General features: G+C 37.8%; 1 protein-coding gene across 1 annotated transcript in view; it reads right to left on the bottom strand.

Moving 5' to 3' along the window:
* Positions 1-12,582, bottom strand: part of LOC107727199 (semaphorin-5A-like) — a 147,310-nt gene extending 134,728 nt beyond the window's left edge. Inside the window, exon 1 of the mRNA XM_016536991.1 lies at positions 12,285-12,582. The gene's annotated coding sequence lies outside the window, so the exon portion shown is untranslated. The remainder of the gene's footprint in view (positions 1-12,284) is intronic.
* Between the last annotated feature and the right edge of the window lie 216 nt (positions 12,583-12,798).

Below are 12,798 nucleotides of genomic sequence, written 5' to 3'. Positions count from 1 at the left end.
CAGCATGGCCTCACACCCCAACTTCTCTTTTTAACGACGGGCGTCTCAGGAAGCCTAACAATAAGTTATTCTTCTCTCTGCTGAACATGCCCTTACAGAGCACTATTAAATCGTATGGTGGCGATAAAATATCATAGCTCACATAAATAATGTTTTAATGAGCCCCCTCACCCTTCACTTTAATGATGACTGTAGCTTTTCCAGTCTGTCGCTCTCTAGGGCCGCCACATGTGGCCTCCAGGTGGGCCAGTCAGATGGGGTCTACCAACACCAAATTATTCCAAACACCTCAGATTCCTAAATCATCCAGGACTACCACTGAGCATGCCTTCTAGTCTTTTCTCTCACCTCTGTTATCCATTGTTCACCTTCAGAATTCTTTCTCGCTCTCTCTTTCCCTTGCCCCATCTCACACGGCAGACGAAAATGTGTGCTGAGCAGTCATGGTAAACTGAACCTAATTCTGAGGGCAGGAATAACAGGATGTGTTCCCCTAATTGTTTCAAAGAACATTGATCCCTTATAAGCATGAGAGTGAAATCCTAGTACACATAATCCTCATTATCCCTCTCCGATTCTAATTAACATGAAATTTAGCAATGCCGAAAGGTCCATATGGACCAGGTTAGGTGGCACTGCTAACAAGTGTCTGGTGTTTAAAAATAGAAGAAAGAATGATTATTCCATGGTGACTGCGAGAAATGCTTTTTCAAATTTATTTTGCATTTCAGAGGACTTTTTGTTAGCTTCTGCAATGGTTTTGATGTTAGTTTTTAATTTTATGCACATATTTAATTTTTATTCACAACCATTTAAAAGTTTGGGGTCAGTAAGATTTATAAAATATTTTTTCTCTCACCCTCATCAAGGCTGCATTTATTTGATTGAAAATACAGTAAAAACAGTAAATATTCTTGCAAATTTTCTATTCTAATGTATTTTAAAATCTAATGTATTCCTGTGATGCAAAGCTGTTTTTTCAGCATTATTACTCAATTTAATGCATCCCTGCTTAATAAAAGTATTTATTTCTTTAAAAATATATTTTGAACATTTTAGTCTATTTTTAGTAATAATACATATAGGAATCAATAACCTTTTTGGCATCTCCATCCATTTTGCCTGTTAAATGTCTTTCATGTAGTCTCATTTTATTTTTCCATTTCCATTTAAATTATTTAATGCAACAAATAATTATTTTATTTCAATTTATAAATTTTTTTTCAAATCATTCATTTTAGAATCTTGACTCCATCTAACAACAGCTAAAAATTGAGGCTTTTTCCATTTGTACACAGAACAGAGCAAAACTTCACAATCTTAAAAAAACACAATGCCAAACATGTTAATTATATTCAATATTTTTCTATTTTTCCTACAGTAATTATAGAGTGCACATTTACAACAACAACAACAAACAAACAAACATGTACTGTACGAGTACCAATGGCTCAGGTAAAGTCTATTGCTCTGATCCAAAACCTATTGATCTGCCTACAGAGGCAGCATTTTTCTGGCTGTTTCAACTTAATTATGCTGCCTCCATATTTTTTGCTTAAAAGAGAATTCTCATAACTACAAAAGTAGATAAATCCAACATGGATGTGTCAAGAGCAACTTCATAAATAATCGTACAGCTGATTCAGTACTGAAAAATAATAACAGAAAAATAAAAGCACAAAAAAGTAAAATACAGCAATAACTACAGTAATAGTGATTAATAGTGTGAAATATTATTACAATTTAAAATAACTGTTTTCTATTTTAATGCATTTTAAAATGTAATTTACTACAATAATGGCAAAGCTGAAATTTCAGAATCATTACTCCAGTCTGCAGTGTCACATGATCCTTCAGAAATCATTATAATATGCTGATTTAATGCTCAAGAAACATTTCTAATTATTATCAAAATGCACTATATAGTGGTAAGCAAGGCAGAGCTTATTTGTGACTGTTAATTGAGTCTGGGTCATGCCGTTTGAAGGGCAGCTTTCAGAGATGTCAGGGTTGAGCTCACGTTTTATGTGCTGTCAGAAAAGAGCGAATGGATGAAAACTGCTGTGAGAGCCGTCAAAAGGTCAGCAGGTGAAATGGGGGAGTGCGAGAGCGCAGACCTCAGCGGGGTCAATGAGAAACGAGTGAGTGTTAAGGAACAAGTGTGTCTTTTTATAACTCTGAATAATTGCGCAAGGGCACCATCATCTCTGTCAGCTTAACACCTAGAAACCATTTAGCAACCATGATTTGCCGGTGTGTGTGTGTGTGTGTGGTGGCTGGGAAGGAAGGGTGCGGAGGTGTATATCTGAAATATACTTTTATAAAACGTTGCTTTATTCAGCACACAACAGATGTTTGTTCTGTACTGGGAGGGAAAGTGTGTTCGGCTCTGCAGGGTTCAGAGCTCACCATAATTCATTCAGTCTTATTCAACACTATTCACAGGAAAGACGCCTGTTGATATTACATTCACACAGCCCACCAGGCAAAACTGGACGTTTTAAGCACAACAGGTGATTTCTGTTCTTTTTTTATAGCTCAGTATACGATTTCCAAGCACTTTGTCTCTTTTGAAAGGAGTAAAGGGTGGAAAGGAAATAAAACATGGATGCATGACATTGGCGGATCATCAGAGAAAGCCAGTGTGGCTTCCTCAAAAAAGGTTAAATGAGTGATAAAACAACTCATGTTTTACTCAATTTCTTACTACTGTGCTGTAAAGGTGTATTGTATTTGAATCTTTCTATGAGAGAGCGAAATCACTTCATAAACTCCAAGAGGAGGCTGACAGCCTAAACACTCCTCTGATGCTTAAACTGACCAATCATACTGGACATGAAAATGGAGTAACATCATTTGTTTCCAGCAAAAATGGGTCAGAATAAGTCGAAAGAGAGAAGAGATAAAATGTGTCTCCTTCTGCATAAATAACCATCATTATCAGAGTAACCTTTCAAACCAATTAGCTTTTAGTATCACTTTAGTGCATCATTAAGCCTGATTGTGGTAAAAGCAACAGGTGTAGAGAGAATTAATAAATAAATAAAAATAGGGGAAAAACATAGATGGAGAGAAACTTTTAAATGTAGCTAAAATATTAATGGATACTCTATGACAGAGTCATACTGTATATAAACCTGTCATAATAAAGGAGTGGAAGATGAAATCCTCTACACATAAGTGAGTAGATGTTGGATGGAACAGAGCTTTCCATTTCTTTACAAATGATTTGAAACTGATTTGTTTCCTAAAATGACAAATGTCAGGCTGGTGATCAGATAATGCATCCTGATCCTGATGCATCATCACTTATGAAGACTATTTTACAGTTTTGCTCAATCGTTTTAGCACATTTTTTAATCAGACTTAGCGTTCTCTAAACTGTAAGTGCAGTTGTCACAACTGTTCGCTGGAACATCAGAACTCTATTGCATGTCTAAAAAATGTAGTTACTCACCCAAAACCTTTCATTTATGCTTCAAAACCTAGTTATTGTGTCAGTAAATTGGCCAGTGCCATCAAAATAAGAAGTGCTTTTGTCATCATGCGACCCACATTGGTCAAAATGTTTAGATGTTTTTTCACCATGAAACGTTTTCTTATATGAAATTGTTATATGAATTGAGTAAAATCAATTGAGAAAATTTAAGCACTTACATTTCAACAATACATGACACATATGAGAGACACTAAGAAGAGATTTGATCCATATTAAATAATTAACCTATGTCCTAAGACAATGACAGACAGATAGAAAAACAGAAAGACGGACGGACGGACGGATAGATAGATAGATAGACAGAAAAACGGACGGACGGACGGACAGATAGATGGACAGACGGATAGATAGATAGATAGATAGATAGACAGAAAAACGGACGGACGGACGGACAGATAGATGGACAGACGGATAGATAGATAGATAGATAGATAGACAGAAAAACGGACGGACGGACGGACAGATAGATGGACAGACGGATAGATAGATAGATAGACAGACAGACAGACAGACAGACAGACAGACAGACAGACAGACAGATAGATAGATAGATAGATAGATAGATAGAAAATAAACATGCTTGCTAAAAATATTCAGTGATTTTTAAACAGGCTTGCTTTTGTCTGGTTTGTGTGATTTCACTGGGCTCGTCTCAGCAGGCAGGAAGTTGTCATTGTCTGCTAGAGGGGGTTTCACACCCACCCACTTCACGCTGTGAACTGTTTGACTGTCTCCCACTCCCCTGCTAAACTCATTCTGGGGCCCCTGACTGAGACATATGTCTGGAAAGAGATCACTTGATCACAATTTTAAGATTTTAAATATAAATAACACACGTCTCTAATAACAGCAAATCTCCTATTGATCCCTTCATATAGTCTGCATGAACAACCATTCATCTGAGAGGAGCCAGTCGACACGTTTAAATTGTGTCACTGCCCCATCAGTCGCCGGAGAGCCGTGCGCTACGTCTTCTCAGGGAGCCGCTCGATGCTTTAAGCAGGACTTAGGGTGTTTTGTATTGATTAGCAAGAGCTCTGTTTCCATAAAATCAAGCTGTTCATTGATACAGCAGGGATTTTCTGCATGCCCACACTTCCACCGAGACTTTGTGGCTTTGTTTGTTAATATCTGCACATATTTACAGTACATCAGACTCCTTTCATTGACAAGAAAAAGATTTAACAGCCTAAACAACAGATTTACAACAGACGTTTGGCCTTAAGACACATATTTAAACAGCAAGAGACTCCTCAATAGGTGTCAAATTCTCTCTGTCGGATGTTTAATATGAAGTCAAGGAAAGCAGTAATGTTTTTTCTCTTACTTCTGTCACATCCCGTCTGACTTCACTGCATCTCTTGAGCCTGCAGATGCCTCACCTGTCAGGGATGATGTCAAGTCCCCTGACGCTTCCTCAGATTTGGATAGCACAGATGCACAGCGCAGACACATCACAAATATCACATGTCAAGAAAGCAAAATACAGAGTTTGAGTCATCCTCATGCTTGAAAAGGCCCGGGCTTAAAGGTTAGGCCACATATTCTGACATGTTGAGCCATGAGGACGTTTAATTCCGGCTTATGTCCTCTGCTGACCCCACCCATCCGTCTTCCTACCATTTCTTGTCCTCTCAATTCTGTGCACATCAATAAAATTGTAGAGCTGCACCTATCTGATACTTGGATCGGTATTGGCAGTGAAACTGAGCTTTTTAAACAGATCAGGTCTCCATCTATTAGTCATGGCATCGGAGTCAAGCTCCAAAGCAGTGCTGTTATTGTTAACTAAAAGTAAAACAACTATTAATTTTTTCCCTTTCTTTATTTATTTTTCTTCTTTTCTTCTGGTAGCTGAAATAAATCTATAGATATTATACTAAAAAACATTTGCAAATTAAGATATGCACAAATTAAGATATTTTTGATGGAATCTGAGAGCTCTCTGACCCTGCATAGACAGCAATTCAACTGTAATGTTCCCAGGTCCAGAAATGTAGTAAGGACATCGGTAAAACAGTCCATGTGACATCAGTGGCTCAACTTCAATTTTGCGAAGCTACGAGAATACGTTTTGTGCACAAAGAAAACTAAAATAATGACTTTATTCAACAATTCTTCTCCCCCGAGTTACGTCTTCCGCCATTTTGGAGTATCACAAGGCATACACATACTTTACAACGGTCACTAATTAGAAGTACAAAACGAGGATTTGTAAAGAAGAATGTCAGAGGATTTCGATATAAGCCAAGAGGAGACTGGTTTTCCTTTGCTAAAGTAAGGAAACTTTGCTTCCTCTGCTCCTGTTAACAAACAATGGTTTTCACGAAACTCACCGGCGCATGCGCAACGCCGACCTCATACGTCATCAGCCCGGAGCTGCTTCTGTGTACAACTGTTGGCGCAAGCTAGATTAAAGTGATTACTACGTTTTGAATATGGATATTTTTCTTTAAAAATCGCATCGATTCGCTACAGGAGGCCTTTGTTCACCCACCGGAGCCATGTGAGACACTTTTTTTTTAATGGATGGGCGCTTTTTATTTAACTGCTTTTGGACTGAAGCACTGCAACACCCGCTGACTGCAATGATAGAGCTTGAAATAGCCAGGACAATTTTTAATATAACTCCGACTGGATTCATCTGCAAGAAGAAAGTCATATACACCTAGGATGCCTCGGGGGTGAGTGAAACTTCATTTTTGGGTGAACTAACCTTTTAAGTTAAAATTAAGAAACCGTTTATCACAAAACCGAGTCACACATGATATCATACATGCAAGTCTGAGCTTGTATGCAAACGGCTTCATCAACAGTTTTCACATAACGCTGCCAAACTCTCTATGCAGTAAGCAGAAAACAGACACAAAATCATAAGCGCCGTGTCTCACTCTACAGTCCACAGAAACAGCAAGCGAGAGAATCACGTAGTGTTAAAACAAAAGCTGTGGAGCAGAGCCACGCAGACCACCTTCCAAGGCGACTCATTAAAGCCTCTTTTAAAACGCAGACCTCCTTCACCCTGAAGCAAACCCCCGGCTACAGGAATCAATCTACACTCTCTCTATCTGCTATGCCATACTTTCAGGACCCCAGACAGAGATGGATGCTGTTCACAGCCTGACACAAGCTTTCAGAGCAGCAGGGGAGGCGGCAGGCTACAGCTCTATCTGAAAAAAGCCCTAAATACATATTAAGTGCTTTCTCGCTATCTGCATCACTCTCCCCACACAGTCCACGGTCACAATGCTGTTAGAATCCATCAGACATACTTGCACTACATTAGAACAGAGGCTGAAGCTTTTCTATAAACCAGACTATATGGAGAACCCAGAGAAAAATCCTGAAAGCGGATGATTTGAGTAGGGGGAAAGTTATATATAAAAATATGAAATATATATATTTTTTCTTTGAATGGCCTGTGCCGTTATATATGGTAAAAGGTGTAAATGTAATGTATGTATTCCATCAGAGAGAAAAAAAATCACAGCAAAATATATTCGGTTTTTAATAGTAAAAATATTTTATAATATTACTGTTTTTTTCCCCTCATTTTTGCTCAAATGAGCATAAGATACTCCCTTAAAAAATCTGAATTATTCCACATACTAAATGCATTATATATTAATCACCATTTATTTCTCATAAACATCATTAAAGCTGTAGCAATTAACACCTATCATTTAATTTTTAATTTTATCTCTGTTGTCATTACCTATTAAAAAGTGAATGTAAAGACTAGTGTAAAGACTAGAAAAGACGAACATGATATGACCATCAATCTTGTTCACTGGCTATTCATTTCTGCTCCATTAAATTTATTATGCCATAACTTAATAGACTACATATACAAATTCATACATCAAGAACAAGGTCCTAACAGTGACCATACAACTTCAATAGCTCCACATAAAACGACCGCAAAAATAAATCCATACATTTTTTAAACAAATGTCAAACATCCTCAGTAACATGTCAGTGATTTGATTAAAGGTCTTCAGGAATCTTTGCTGTCGCCATAAACTCTCTCAGAAACATACACAGAATCACTCAAACAGCCCTTTCACTCATACTATAACTTAATTCACCCGCATAAAAATTACGAGCCTGTTAAACTGGGTCTAGAAAGCATGGAAAATAATTTTCAGAAGACTGACAACTCATGATTCAGTCCGAAGAAGAACCGCCGGTGGAATGGCATGGCATTAATAAACTACAGTAAGGCAAGGGGGGGAAAAACTCCTGATCTGGCTCTCAACCTTTATTCTCTAAGAACCTAAGGTCCAGTGTTTCAAACATAAACAGGATGCTCTCCAAGCCTTCCCTAAAAATAACACCAAAGGTCTGATGGGATTATAAACTGGACCTCTATTAGTGCCTCTGAAGCGCTGTCCTTATTTAAATGTGCAAAAAAGAAACAAGTCTTTCATACGAGCACCGAGCGGAAATACAGAGACCAAGGGGATTTGTCAACGTGAAGTTTCACAATCAGTGAGCCAGGGCTAAATATAAGGATTGTGGTTGAAAATGACAGCGAAAGAAGGGTAATAAGGTTTTGTGGTTTTAGGACTAAGTAAACATATCAGCCAGTGTGGAGAGATGGTGCTAATCTGCACTGACATGTGGACATATCTGTTACAATTGAAGTGGAGAGCATTAAAGAGCTCTCTCTCTCTCACTCAAAACACATTCAAACCTACTTTCTTCATCCAAAAACATCCTGAAAGCATTGGCTTCCACCTGCAGAACAGAGACAGTTCAAAGCAGTCCCTATTACTCTAGTCCTGCTCCAATCTGGCAACACTGCAGATCGAATGAACTATTCCAGCATGATAAAAGAGTCTCTTTTGTGGACTGTACGCTCACAAAAAACTTGATACAGCACAAAGTTCTCATTTCAGACTTGTAGGCTTCTAGACATGAACAATAATATGAACAACCTTGAAGTGAACTTAAAAAATGCAGCTAATTTTAAATACTATGCACATGCTGTTCACATCTTGTACTTAATTGCTCAATTCTAAATAAGAATTGAAAGAATTATGAATAATGAACTCTCTCTACAGCCTAGAGACAGCAAATAATGTTTATGGAAACTAACAAATAGCAATTACAATAATCATCAACATCAAGAGCAAGAATATGAATAACAGTCAAAATACAATCAGTGAAAATTACAAACTCTTGCAACCACATCAGATCTGTCCTGACATAATAGCTCATGTTGTCGTACAACATAGTTATCTAATCTTCTTTGGAAGCTATGGCAACGTCAATAAACTTTCACGGGTGACAATTACGCCTCTTGTAACACTCGCTCCTCTATTGTTGTCTGATTTGCCATCAAGGTTGTGTCGCACGTATCCACAGCAACCCTTCAACGTCTAACCGACTGAATAAGTTAGTGCATCATTAGCCCTGACCTGTCTGCTCCTCAGACCAGCTGTTTCCTCAAGCCTGACTTACTCTACAAGGGTAATAAAGTGGCAGCCATTGTTGCATTCTCCTCTTAAGACTGCCAAGACTGTTCTGTGATCAGTAGAGGAGCACCGCCCCTGAATGGAGATGTGGCGAGCTGAAGCTAAATATAGACAAGGGACAAAACCGCTGGTAAACAATGGAAAAGCACAATTCACTTCATGGCAGCTAAGTGTGTGAGAGACTATGATGAATGGAATTATCACATTTAAAAGGGTAGTTCACAGCAAAATGTATATTCTGTCAACATTTGTTCACCCTTGCGTTGTTCAAAACCTATATGTGAAAAGTTTTGAAAGTTTTTTTCATATAATGAAAGTCAATGGGGTCCAAACACACACTGTGAAACTGTGATAGACTGCCATTCAAAAGTTTGAGTTAAGTAAGATTAAAAGGAAACACACACTCTCTCACACACACACACACACACACACACACACACACACACAAACACCACATCAGTGGTTCAACCATAATTTTACGAAGCTACGGAAATATTTTTTGTGCGCAAAGAAAACAAAAATAACGACTTTATTCAACAATTTCTTCTCATCCATGTCAGTCTTCAATGCGTGTTCACGAGAGATTTTTGTTTTATTTGCGCACAAAAAATATTCTCATAGCTTCATAACATTGCAGTTGAACCACTGATGTCACACGGAGTATTTTAATGATGTCTTTACTACCTTTCTGGGCCTTGAATGTGGTAGTTGCATTGATGTCTATATGGAGGGTCAGAAAGCTCTTGGATTTCATCAAAAACATCTTAATTTGTGTTCCAAAGATGAACGAAGGTCTTAGGGGTTTGGAACGACATGAGGGTGAGTAATTAATGATAGAATTTAAATTTTTGGGTGAACTATCCCTTTAAGATCTTTTGGTATTTTGTCTGATTATGTAAAACGAACAGGGGAAGTGGAACAACAGGCTCTCTGAGTTGTCAAGCTGTGCAGGTGCTAGTTACAGCATACTAACAACTTCACAATAGCTGGTGACACCTTCGTAACCAATGTAGGCCAGTGGCAGACTAATAACTTGGGTTACAAATAAGAAAAAAAGCCAGTCTTCATATTACTAAAGCATCCACAGGGCGTTCTAAAATAAAAGCACTTTCAATGTAGAAGTGTATGATACAATGGCTGACATATAGATGATAACTATAAACTTAATGATATCATGTTGACTAAATTATCGCTTTAGGACAATAACAGTATTAAAGAGTTAGAGTTTAGGTTAAATCAATGACCCTGAGTTTTTTTTTTTTCAGTTTAGGACTGTTTTTACACGTCCACTAAGATTCAATGTTGAATCCGCACTGTAATTCGAACCACTCTCATTGCCCAAAGGTATCTCATCATACTCTTTCAGAATTCAGCACTTTTTTTTCGCTTTACATTCCCGAGCCGCTTTGTCCTATGGGACCTTAACGACTGTGCCTTTGCAGGCGAATGAACTCAAAGGAATTGCACTGCTATGATCTAAAAGTAATTTAACCATCTGGACCGGGGTCACGTTTTTCCAGAAGCCTGCTGGTGGTGATACACTATACACATGCACTATATAGAGCTTAGGCTTAAAAAAGTATCCTATGCTGAAGTGCAACTACCTTTAAGCAAGTAAAGAAAAACTGAAGAGAACTTGGACATCTTCCACGTTTTGAATGTCATCATATATTCAGCATGGGTAAAATGCATAAGGGTACAGTCTGGAGAGATCAATGGAACAGGAACGTTACTTGACCCGCTGATTTCAGGAAATGCCAAACGTGTTCGGAATAATTAAGCAAATGCATTTGCACTCCAAATTACTTGAAGTGGTCATTTCCATTTTCAGATAAATTTCATACAGTGAGGGATTAAAAAAAGATTGCATTTGACAATTGCTGCACGGTTGAGCGTCCAAGTTTGAATGTCCAAAGTTGATGCTATTATGCCTAATGACCTGACACATTCTCACATTAGATTAAACTTAATATGTTTGATCATAACAGCAAGTGTGACGACACAGTTTGGACACACTGCAGGAAAATCAAATACAGAAAGGTTTATATATGACCACTGAACTAATGAGCTTGATCAGCCATGGTTGAAAGTGGCTGTTAACATTGAGTGGGACATCAGGTAAAGTGGAACAAATACATTTCATGATTGAGTGTCCTTTAAATAATAGGAGACAATCAAACGTAGCAGTCATTAATAATTGCCAGTCATTAATAAAAACCCACAAGAGTCTTTGTCACTCTGAAAATGTCTTCATTTGTCTTACATCATCATCATAGTGATGAAGCTTAAACATACTGTATAATCAATCCAAATGAAAACAGAAAATCCAATAGTAAATGAGAATACTTCTCTTAAACTATAAAGAATATAAATCAGCTTTAAAAATCATTGTGCTGTATGATTAAAGCACTAAAGCACATCGAATTACAAATAAAGATGCATGTTAAAAAATTGCAACAGCTTTGTTATAAAACATACATGAGAGCAAATATGAGTTACATCTTGACAGCTCGTTTTAGATGAGTTCTACCATGCTGGTCAATTACATATTTTCATATTAAGTGAAATAAGTTTATTTAGTTTCATAGTTCAATAAATTTGTTGTATAAAAGTTAGTTCCTCTCGGTTGGAGATAATAAATTACACAGGCTAAATAAAATGCCCGAAATAAAATTCTACATCAGTTAATAATTTACAAATCATAAAGAAATAATTAAGACACAATACACCGTTTAAATGTATTTTAATACATTCTTTCAAACTAGAATGGTTGTTTTGGATTTAAGAAAGAAAATACAGAATCAAACTGAAAAATCCGCCAAAATCAAAGACTAAGCAATGTAGACTAGTTATATACAGCTTCTGCTAACAATCAAAGCGTACAGATACTGAATGAAGACGTGAAACTGTTTTATTGCTGTCAAAAGCTGCATATCCTCCAGACTGTAAATTACTCTGAGGCAGCACCACCACGCGGTAAATATGATTTCATCAGCAAAAGTTCCACAAAACAGACATGAAAGCACAAATGCGTTGTGGTTAAAATGATTTCGACAATGTTTTCCTCATTAATGAGAAAAGTGAAATGAGAGAGAAAATATAAACAGGCTAAATAAAACACAGAGTCAGAATGTTTAACAGTTTTAGTAACTGCATGCGAAATATGATTTGTTGAGCAGAAATAATTCTTAGGAAACGTACACTTGTTCTTAATGCATTTGTACAATAGAAACACAGAAACCGTAGGCTATTTGCATTTACCAAACATAGTCCCGTAAAGGAAAAAATCATAACGAGTCACTTACCAAATAAAGTGCCACAATATTCCTCCTGATCATGTAGGTGAGAAGAAGCAAAGAGTCAGTGAGTTCTGTGAAATATATGACGTGTAGTAATCCAAATATCTCTACAGTCCGCAACGGGGGAATAGTCCGTAAGAGCGCAGCTTTCTATATGAACTCAACCTGTAACGTACGCAAATAAAACCCAACGACTTCCACTACTTTCCCAGACGACAGTGAGAGCGCAGCGGCCGAAGACGTGCAGCAGTGCCGCAGAGTCCAACTCACTGGGCAGTTTGTGTGAAGCGCTCCGGCTCCAGTCAGAGAGCGACAGAATGAGACGCGCTGCCAGCGAGCGCCCCCGTGTCTACAGTGAGCGACGCGACGCGACAAGACTAGAGCGTCCCATTGAGCCAACGAGCCTGTCTGCACTGCGCGCGTGGACAGCTTCAGTGATGATGATAGGGCGCTCTAGTTTGTACAACACACAGCAGAAGAACATCATTTGAATTTACAATGCGTGAAGTGGGAGCCCTTA

Source organism: Sinocyclocheilus rhinocerous, unplaced genomic scaffold (genome assembly GCF_001515625.1).
Source record: "Sinocyclocheilus rhinocerous isolate Xijiao unplaced genomic scaffold, SAMN03320098_v1.1 scaffold65, whole genome shotgun sequence".
Lineage (NCBI taxonomy): Eukaryota > Metazoa > Chordata > Actinopteri > Cypriniformes > Cyprinidae > Sinocyclocheilus > Sinocyclocheilus rhinocerous.
Note: the sequence above shows the minus strand (reverse complement) of the source record. Positions and strands in the feature narration are given on the sequence as shown.